A 10,933-nucleotide genomic window follows, 5' to 3' on the forward strand; every position below is an offset into this window, starting at 1 on the left:
TTGGGCTCACGCTTCTTGCGCTGACATTTCTAAAAGAACCGAGCGTTTCATTTGTGAACTTTGTCAGTAATTTTATAGTTTTTACCTGTATGTCATTTTGTTCTTACGTAATGTGTCATTTTGTCCATAGTATATGGACAAAATGGATTTTGGATAATCTCAATTAAACTAACAATATTTTTTTTTCTGTTATTTTAATATTGTAAATGTTTAGTATATTTCATAGCTAAAGAATCAAAGATAATTGGTGTAGAATATGACAGTGATTTGATTTACCAATAAAGAGTTATAAACCTAAAATAAAACCGTATGTCATTTTGTCCGTATTTCTCCTACTAGTAATTATGTTCAGACCGATGTTATATAAAAATACTAATGTCGATAGCCTCGATACTTCTACGAATGTTTTCCTTCAGTTTGCGTAGAGTTTTGGATTGGTCTCATACACTTTTCCTTTCTAAATATCCACTTTAAAATTTACATCACTAATGTTTCATCTCAGTCGGGCCAATTTTTTGTAGGACACCTAGTATAATTAAATATATACTTACTCTAAGATCGTTTTTAAATTTATGAAGTATAAAAATAGATAAAAACAATTATTTTATAAATAAAATTGAATGAAAAATTACTTTTTCGAATAAAAGTAGTTAATTACAGTGAGGAAGTAGAATTAGAATGAATTTGGTTTGATCAGAATTTGGACGAAATGATGCACAAGAATATTCTGTTTTAACTTGAAAGTTTGAGTCTTATAGCAAATATATAAAATTCTTTATTTTTTTAAACATAATTTCACAGTTTACTATATTAGATCACTCATGCAGTAATTAGATACTGCGTGTGTCATGCCATGTGTCTTTCAAACATACTTACACAAAATAATAGGGTTTAATTCTTATTGTTTAATACTTTGGTTTATCGTCAATTTGATAGTGTGCCAATTTCTGAGACGAACAAATAGTAAAGTTTGACTGTATACATACACACAATACTGTGTGTTTATAATGCATATAGATATAAAATTGTATATAATTAAATTATATGTATAATTTTTGACAAAGGAAATAAAATGATAAATGTATTATATAATAAGGCCTATATAATAATGTTTTATACTTTACAGAAATTTTAAATGGATAAATAAAATTTTATTAAAAATGTTTTATAGTAATTAAATCATATATTTTTCTTATACATTTTATTTATTTTTATTATAATATATAATTTTTTGATGCTTTTCTTTTTCTTTTTTTTCATTATGCAACTAATAATGGATTATTTTTAAATATCAGTTTACAAGTTAGTACTATATAGTATATACCATCTACTTAGAAACAAACAGAAATAAACTTTATTCTAATATTATGAAAATCCCGTAGCCTTATATCTGAGATTTATCAAGAGTGAAATAATATGAAGGACTGTGTGTTTTTTAGCAAGAAAAATAAATTTAGAGGAAGATGTTTTAAATAAATAATTTAGTATATACATTTTGTGTCTATGCATTAAATTCGTCTATATTTTTAAATACAACATGTAAGTATATATTAAAATAATTTATTAAAGGATTTAAGAGAGATAATAACGTTATCATAAACAAATTAAAACCGTTTAATTACATGCAATATTCGTATCGAGATTATTCATATTTTAGTGCAAAATATTTTTTTAGAAACGAATGATATTTTCAGTATTGAATTCTAATCTATACAAGATTTTAAATTCTACAATACAAAACCTGAAACTTTTATTTTAAAGGTTACATAAATATTACATTAGAAATATACAGTATATGAATTTAAAGGTATTTCTAAGACATTTCTAAATCTGTAAATTGTTCTAACAATAGATTTAATATTTAATTTGTATAATTCCGTATTTCCGCACAAATAAGAGTATAAGAGCCTGCTCTTATAGATGGGGCAAAATCGGCAGTATATTATGCAAAATACGTAAAAAACTCTATTTTTAAACATTACCATTTCAGTGCATTTAATTAAAATTTGCACATCGGTGCACTTATTTTCACGGAAATATACTGTCTAAAGAACACACTAAATCTACATATAAATTAATAGTAAAAATTAATTATAAAGATTTAAATAGTAGTTATTATTATTATTATTTTCGAATAAAATTTTCTATCTATAATACTGTATTTGACACCTTTCAAACTATCTTGACGAATATTATTCTAAATTTTGTTTTAATTAGACTTATTCCAATAAGTTGATTGACAAGATAGCTTAAAAACAGCTAATGTGTTATTAAGCTATTACATAATATATTCTTAATAACTGTAAATTATAAAATTTTGATTTAATATAATCTATTGAAAACTTCAAATTTCATGTAGGGGAAATACGTACAAAATGACATAGGCAACATAATTCGAATTTGGCGGTCTCAAGCGCGCAACTGACCACGACACCACGTTATCCCAGCGGCTTTTCCTAACCTATCAAAACATGATCGCACTCATCTCATTCGCCCGGGTGTCATGGCCGACGACAAGCGTTGATACGTTGCGAGTTTTTTTCCTTGCAACAAGTTTTTGTATGGATGGTAAGTTTTTCATTATTTTATCTATTTGTGTAGCATTTATTTCAACCCTCAAGAATTTGTTGTTGCACTTAAATAATTTTTTCTATTAAAAATATTATCTTTGTATTTATTTTATAATTTTGTTTATTTATAACGTGATATGGACAAAACGACATACATAGACAACGGACATAATGACATACCTGTCATTTAGTCCATAAGAGTTTAGTCAAGGAACTTACCTTAACCTCTTAACGTTTTATTAATTACAAAAAATAGCTTCCAAAAATAGTCTTTCATTATTGTTTAAAAGAAATTTTAGTATAAAACTTTATTTCCTTTCTTACATATTATTTACAAACTTATTATCTTTCACATAACAAAAAAACTTGCAACGAATCACGTGACTCGACAAACCTCTTTAGTTTTAATTTCTACTCCTAATATGAAAGCAATTAAATAAAAAAAAAATGAGTCCAAAGCTCCGCCAGAGAAAAAGAGATGAAACATTACTAAACAGTTACTTGAAGAAGAAAATTTTCCTGATAACTCTCATGATGATGAAGAAGACTGTCCATGCATGTATTGCAATAATTTTTTTCCCGATCTAAGCCTGGAGAAGACTGGTTACGGTGCTTAACTTGTTTCAGTTGGGCTCACGCTTCTTGCGCTGACGTTTCTAAAAGAACCAAGCGTTTCATTTGTGAACTTTATCAGTAATTTTATAGTTTTTACGTGTATGTCATTTTGTCCTTACGTAATGTGTCATTTTGTCCATAGTATATGGACAAAATGGATTTTGGGTGATCTCAATTAAACTAACAATATTTATTTTCTATTATTTTAATATTGTAAATGTTTAGTATATTTCATAGGTAAAGAACCAAAGATGATTGGTGTAGAATATGACAGTGCTGTGATTTACCAATAAAGAGTTACGAACCTAAAATAAAACCGTATGTCATTTTGTACGTATTTCCGCTACTTTTACCGGCCTATTTTTTTTTCCTTCATTCAAAACTACACTTTACTTAGAACATCGTAAAAGGCCAACAATTAATTTGTTTGACAAAACAACTTGATATGTATAACTTACATATTGTGAGATTGCGGCGTTAATTCTATCTCCTTGTGATTGCGGACGGCTCACTTCTTTCCTTTGCTCTTCCATTTCACGCCTTTTTTTCGTTGCCTCCTAGTGATCTACAACTTTTAAAGAAACTCTCGATACAGATATTAACTTACCAATGAAAGATAAATTTATCTTCTAATTTTAATGAACTTACAGTGCTTTTATATCAAGTTTTTTCATTCATATATTCAGTGCCGGCCCGAGGCAAGTTTTAGGATGGAGCGAAATCCTATTATGGCGCCCCCTTGGTTGCCCTTTAATTTTCTTTATCACTGAGGCACCCCCTAGGACTTAGCGCCTGGAAAGGCTGCTCCGTTCGCCCTATGGTAGGGCCGGCTCTGCATATATTAAATGTATTTTCAGAGGAAATGGGGAAACGCATGAGAAAATCTAATAGGAAACTGTTTAATGCAAAAGATATAGATTTTGAACTACTGACGAGGAAGAAAGTTGTTAGTATACAACAGATTAAGGGAGAATGAGGCAACAGGAAAATACATCTACTGTGTATAGCTCAAATACTTGCAAAAAAAGCATAAACGACTGAAATTTTATCATCTACACTTGTTAAGGTGCTCTGAAAAAACAGAAAAAGAGATTTAAAGGAGCGCGTTAAAAGTGAAAGGAAAAAGTAGAATAAAGCGAAATAAAATATTAAATGTGTGAGTCAAAAATCAAAAATCCACTTAGAGGTAGATTCTATTTGTATGCAAAAAATTATTCAAATCAGTTAAGCAGTTTCAGAAGAGTTAAGCGTCATATAAACGTCAAAGTCATCCTTAATTAAGTAAACTTCTCATCGCTGTGCTCAATAATAGATTTTGCTGCAAGTTTGATAAAAACTAAATCTACAATGTGATATATTGATGTTGTCGATAGTTTAATTTGAAGAACATTTTCATCATCTGTCATACTAATAGTATTATTATCCTCAGATATATTAAATATTTCTGTAACTAACATTCTTGTCATCTTTATAGAAAGAGGCCATTACTGCCTCGTTGCTATTTGTCACTTCTAGTGCTTGTTCAAAAGAATCTGCATTTTCGGTTTCTATATACTCGATATAATCCTTTTCCCAATCCAGTACTTTGCTTGCTATATTAAATGGATTGGATTCTGCGCTATTAATTCTAAATTCTTGAAAGCTTCAATGACCGTCTTCTTCTTCTTTTCAGTGATGACATTAGGTTCAGCAGTCAACAGTAAATCCAAATTTAATGTTCTTGATCACCTTCTCAGGCATCATCTCCACAATGGATTTTCTTCGTATTGGTTACTGGCAAGGAGTATTTCCAAACCCAGCATAAGACATTCGTTTCTTCCTGGCAGATTTCTTTCTTTCAGTCCAAGATAATTCCTTATTTCTGGTAGAATCGAATAAAGTGAAAGAAAATATTAAATGTCTGAGTCAAGAAATAAATAAACACTGATTTTGCAAATCATGCAGATAAAGGGAAATATATCTGTTCAGGCAGTGTGGGTAACGTTGATGAAGATTGGGTGCAGCGTAATAGTTGTGATAAGTGGTGGCACAACGCTTACTCCTACTTCGTAGGATGCTCCTTCTGTTTGCTGTATTTAGTACCATACCTTCCTAATTATCCAAGAGTATTCAAGTGTCGTTTTTTCTAAATATAATTATTCTAACTTTTGTACACAAATTGTCCTGTAATTGTTTCAAGGACATAAGACATGCATTTCATCTGTATTATAAAATCTCGGGTTAATAAAGTGGTGTTTTTAGCAATTAGAAACATTTTTTCCTTCTCTTAATTACGTGAGTGAATGAAAAACTCACACAATTACCCTTTTCATTACTCAAATGGTAAATATAATAAATGTGCTTACCAGTTATTGTGTACATAGTTTTTTAATCATATAATAATACTAAGTTTGTCTATGTTGGCCATACATTTCGCTCCGCTCGCACATAGACTTAACATTGTGAACTTTGATTTTGTATATAGGTATATCCGGACACAGGTCGAATTTTAAAATGCTGTTTAAGTCATGACCAAGATCAAGATGGATTCTATTTCTATGCAAAAAATGATTTAAATCGATTAAGCGGTTTTGGAAGAGTTAACCGTCAAACAAACGTCATATATAACATACAAACGCTCAATTATATAAAAAGTTAAACTATTTACTTTTGACAGTAGTGAATTTAACAATTAAATTAATATTGTATTGGAAATTTCATGAATAAATTACGTATTTATCAGAGATATTTATCCAACGATAAGTGCAGCCGGATCAAAAATAATAAAACAGGTGAAAGGTCGTTGAACTAGTATAACATTATGAGTTTAGAATTCAAAACTAAATTTAACTGAAATTATGATTTTAAAAAATGAAAAGTTCACTTGAAACAAATTAAATGATAACATATTTCCTTATATAAGTTATCTACACTTTCTATGAAATAATTAATTTGAAAATATTACGTTTACAATATCTAAATACTTCGTATTAAATTAGAACAAAGCTTAACAAATATGTTATTTTGATTAGATTAGACCTTTAATTCAGAGAATTAAATTCGGCATTAAATGCCTAGTTGAATAAATTAATAATGCAGAGAAATTCTAAAGAATGACTGTTTTAACACGATTAGTATCAAATAAATATTTGAAAGACTTATCTCACTTATACAAATAATAAAGAATACTTAAACTGTAAAGCTTAGTTGATTTTTTCTTTCTATAAACTATTAACTTTCGGTTACAAAAAGAAAAAAAAATTAATTAAATATTTTACTATTGAATTTTGAGGAATGTTCAGTATTATAATATAAAATGAAAACACAGTTAATATTATTCATTCTTATCCGTGGGAATTTGAGGATGGAATGCAATTTCATTCATAATTTATGATAGTGAATTAAATCTTTTCAATTGATTCTTCGTGGACGATGCTAAACTTGTTATGGTTCAGACGCACAATAATTGTAAGGAATTGGGATCCTTAATGTAGCCTTATGCTGTTATTTACCGTGAACAAATTAACAAATACGATACAAATTTATCGTTATCAACTGCTTTGTCATATTACATTATTTTAAATCATATTGTTCAAAGTGAAAATTTTATTTTGAATAACAATTTTCAATCCCTCAAAAATAAATTTAAAAAGAATTTTATCGACAAAGTCCACGCTATGTCTATAACTTCTTATTGAATATTATTTGAACTAGCATATTCTTCTGCAGTCAAAAAAGTTCCGTTTTATCTTATAATGCGGGCTTTTCGGCAAATTCTTCAAACTATCAACAACATCAATATATCACATTGTAGATTTAGTTTTTATCAAACATGCAGCAAAATCTATTATTGAGCACAGCGATGAGAAGTTTACTTAATTAAGGATGACTTTGACGTTTATATGACGGTTAACTCCTCTGAAATTGCTTAACTGTTTGAATAATTTTTTGCATACAAATAGAATCTACCTCTAAGTGGATTTTTGATTTTGACTCACATATTTAATATTTTCTTTCGCTTTATTCTACTTTTTCCTTTCACTTTTAACGCGCTCCTTTAAATCTCTTTTTCTGTTTTTTTGAGAGCACCTTAACAAGTGTAGATGATAAAATTTCAGTCGTTTATGCTTTTTTGCAAGTATTTGAGCTATACACAGTAGATGTATTTTCCTGTTGCCTCATTCTCCCCTAATCTGTTGTNAAATTCTGCTCCTGATTAAATCAATTTATTATGCAAAAAATTGACTATTAATTGTAACTATGATATTAAAAATTAATGCAATTATCTCTTTGTATCTGCGGGAGATTATTTCCAAAACTTCCCGCCGATTTCAAACTCCGCGGATGTTCGATTTCCTTATTTAAAATGGCGTAACATGTACAGTACATTTAACCTATGTACTGTACAGTGCGTCCTCCTATTTTCTCTAAATTATCTCTAGATTACATATAACACTTAATACATTACATATGCTAAATAATGACATAAAAAAGTCTGTAGCCAGATGTAACCATTATAGGCCTAACTATATACAGTAGTAAGTCAATAACAACGTAACAATTTTCTAATTTCAACACTTACAGATTGCTTTTGTTTAATGACCCGAAACAGAAATACACAGAATAAATCTTAAATATTTTAAAGTAAGTCTATTATGTTTAATTTAAAATAATTAAAAGGTTTCTTGATTTCTTTAATTTAATATTTGAATGAAACAAGTCAAAGCATAAACTAAATGTCCATTGGGTAATTTTCTTTGACAAAAACGAAACATCAAAACCACAATCGGCAAGATGACATTTTGATATTTTGTATATTGAAAGTGGCTGAATAGCTTCAATATAAAAAATTGATGCCGTCGCCGATGTTTTAATGTAGTTTTGGTGTTAGATAGCGTATAAAGAAGGCATCTCTTTTATGTAAAATCTTCAAATTTTTACTTTTTTTTAGTAAAAGATTTAAAAAAACTTAACAGTTAATGCAATAATCAGAATACACAACAGCTTGTTACGATACTAAAATTTTTATTTAATATTTGTTAAATTAATGATGATAACTAAACGACCAAAATGAATAAAATGCATATTTTGCATATTGATTAAAGTACTCTTTAAAGGCATAATTTTTCGTAAGTCGTATATTTCTGCATAAAATTTATAAAGACGGAAGACAAACTGAATTAGCAAGTTTATTATTTTCTCTGTCAACACCTAAGTTTATTCGCCGATAAAACATGCATTCGATCAAAAAGTAAATTAAAGTAAAATTAAAGCAGAATGATAATTATGTATGCTATCAATAGCTAAATATTTAAGAAAATTTAATTAGCCCCACTCAAAATATTTAAAGTGAAAAATTGTTGATTGTTTTTAATTTTGTCAATAGGTATCAGCACAACAGAATTCAAAATTTGAACAGGTATTTTTGTTGAATTTTGTGATGAACCGGAATTCATACAGTTAACCGGTAGTACTCTTTACGTCATACTTTTAAACGCTATATAATAAGTAAATAAATAAAAAGAAAGAGTTAACGAAAGTAAAACACTTTATTATTATGATCCGAAACTGATAGCTGAAGAACAAATACATCTTGTCGTTAAAAATAATGAATTACAAAACATTTTATTTAACATTAGTATTTCAGCTTTATACTAAAATTATGATCTTTTACAATCACCCGGATTTTCCAAACATAAGCAAGATAATTTTTGGTATCCTGTGCAGTAACCACAGCCAGCTCCATGGTCATTAACACAGGAATTGTTACAACCGTCTTTGTCTTGAGGACAGAATCTATCATGATGACCTTGCACCGTTTCTAATGCTAAAAGGATAAAGAGTTAATAAAAATTTCGATTAATTATATTTTTATTATTATAAGCAAATAGATATTACTCAAATAAACTAATGCACATTTCGTGTTCTTATATTAATAATAATAATTATTGACATGATCAGAACAAAAGTACATGTCAAGGAATATCACCTGAAATCCTCCTTCAGGTCCTGCCCGAATTAGTGAATAATAATTATTTAAATTAAGCTATACAAACAAAAATATTTAAACAACAAAATAATTAATAATATGTAATGTTATTGTGATAAATATTTTATAATAAAAGAAAGAATAAACCTGTCCATATTGTTCAAAATATTTTATATTTATTGTAAAATTTTCGTGGTTTTTGTAAGTCCAAGATTGGGATGTCTTTTAATTCTTTTTCAAACGATTCCAAAAGTTAATGATATTAAATATAATTAAACATTAACTTACCATTGTAGCAGATCAGAAAGAAGAAAACGAACAACAAACTCGCTTTCATCGTTATTATCTAAAATAATTTTTTTATTAAAGCTTTAATATTAATAATAAATGAATAGAAATATTTAGCAAAATTTAGATCTGTATAGACTTACCCAATGTATTGTATGGTCTACACCAATAATTACTTCTCGAAAAAACTCCTTTATATACACATCCAAAACGAAAGTATACGTAGTCACATGTTTATTTATCACATAGTCACATATTGAGAATTATTACACAATTACCTGAAATCTGTTTTTGGACATTTTAATTCGATGGAGAAATCCCAAGTAAATAAAAAATATGTAATTTGACTTTTGTCATTCGAGATAACAAAGATAAGTGAAAATAAATAATGCGCTTCCACGTATTATTTTATATTTCGAAATTCTGTTTTTAATATTTGAGCTTCTCAGTTTTTTAAATGTTAATTGCAATAATAGTTGTTCTTAATTACATAATTTATTAAACATATATTGAAATTCAAAACTCTACTTCAGCAAACTACTAAAAGTAAAGTGAATAGAAATTGGTTAACTTCTAAATAACATTGATTCTTGGTTGTAAATATGGCTGTTAATCAGTTAAAATTTAATATTTATTTTCATATGTCATAAATAAATATTTCTTCACTTATTTTGGAAAATCTGGATAATAAAATACTATAAGAGATATTAGTGTTGAAATCTTTGTTTATCAAATATTTGTGTAGAAAGGTAACTATATTTCTGTAAATTTTCAAATTTTAATGAATAATAGGAATATGTGTTAATAAATAAAATAAAATATGTGAAACTGTAAAAATATAGTATATGAACAGTTTTATAAAAAATAATAAATTGGCAAAATAAATTATAATACATATTTATTCATAATTCTAGAAATACAGTTTTATGATTGCAAAATAAATGCAAGTTTAAAGCTAATTCGCAGTAGTAAAAGATTGAATTTAAATTAAATTATATTTATTCTTAGAATGTTAAAACGTAACGCAATAAATTATAATTATAATGAAGCGAAATTCTCGCAAACATTTTAGTTCTGTATGATTTAGCGCTTAATTTATATTAATTTAAAAAGTAAAACATATTTTAAAACCAGTTGTTCACCTTGAAATATTATAGAATTATTTACTTTTACTGTATATTATTTTCAGTTTTAACATTAAAACAAATCAAATTTCTTCTTAAAAATTGTACTAATGAATTATTAATACAGTGGTACCTCAGGATACGAAATTAATCCGTTCCGAAACTGAGATCGTATCATGAAAATGTCGTAAGGTGAATCAACTTTTCCCATACGATTACATGTAAAACCAAATAATTCGTTCCAACGCGAAAAACATACTCAAATTAAAGCCAAGTAATACATTTAAAAAAATAACTGTAGTAAGAAAAACAAATGAAAAATGCGAACTAATGTAACGTCGTATGGTGAGTTTTTGTTCGTATCGTGG

At 27.6% G+C, this 10,933-nt stretch overlaps 1 protein-coding gene across 1 annotated transcript in view; it reads left to right on the forward strand.

Annotated features, from left to right (window-relative positions):
* Window positions 1–3,430: 3,430 nt before the first annotated feature.
* Window positions 3,431–10,933, forward strand: part of LOC111620436 — a 15,491-nt gene continuing 7,988 nt past the window's right edge. The window contains exon 1 of the mRNA XM_023362360.1: window positions 3,431–3,503. The gene's annotated coding sequence lies outside the window, so the exon portion shown is untranslated. The remainder of the gene's footprint in view (window positions 3,504–10,933) is intronic.

This window comes from Centruroides sculpturatus, unplaced genomic scaffold (genome assembly GCF_000671375.1).
Source record: "Centruroides sculpturatus isolate CEXI.00-Female unplaced genomic scaffold, Cexi_2.0 scaffold143, whole genome shotgun sequence".
In the NCBI taxonomy this organism is placed as follows: domain Eukaryota; kingdom Metazoa; phylum Arthropoda; class Arachnida; order Scorpiones; family Buthidae; genus Centruroides; species Centruroides sculpturatus.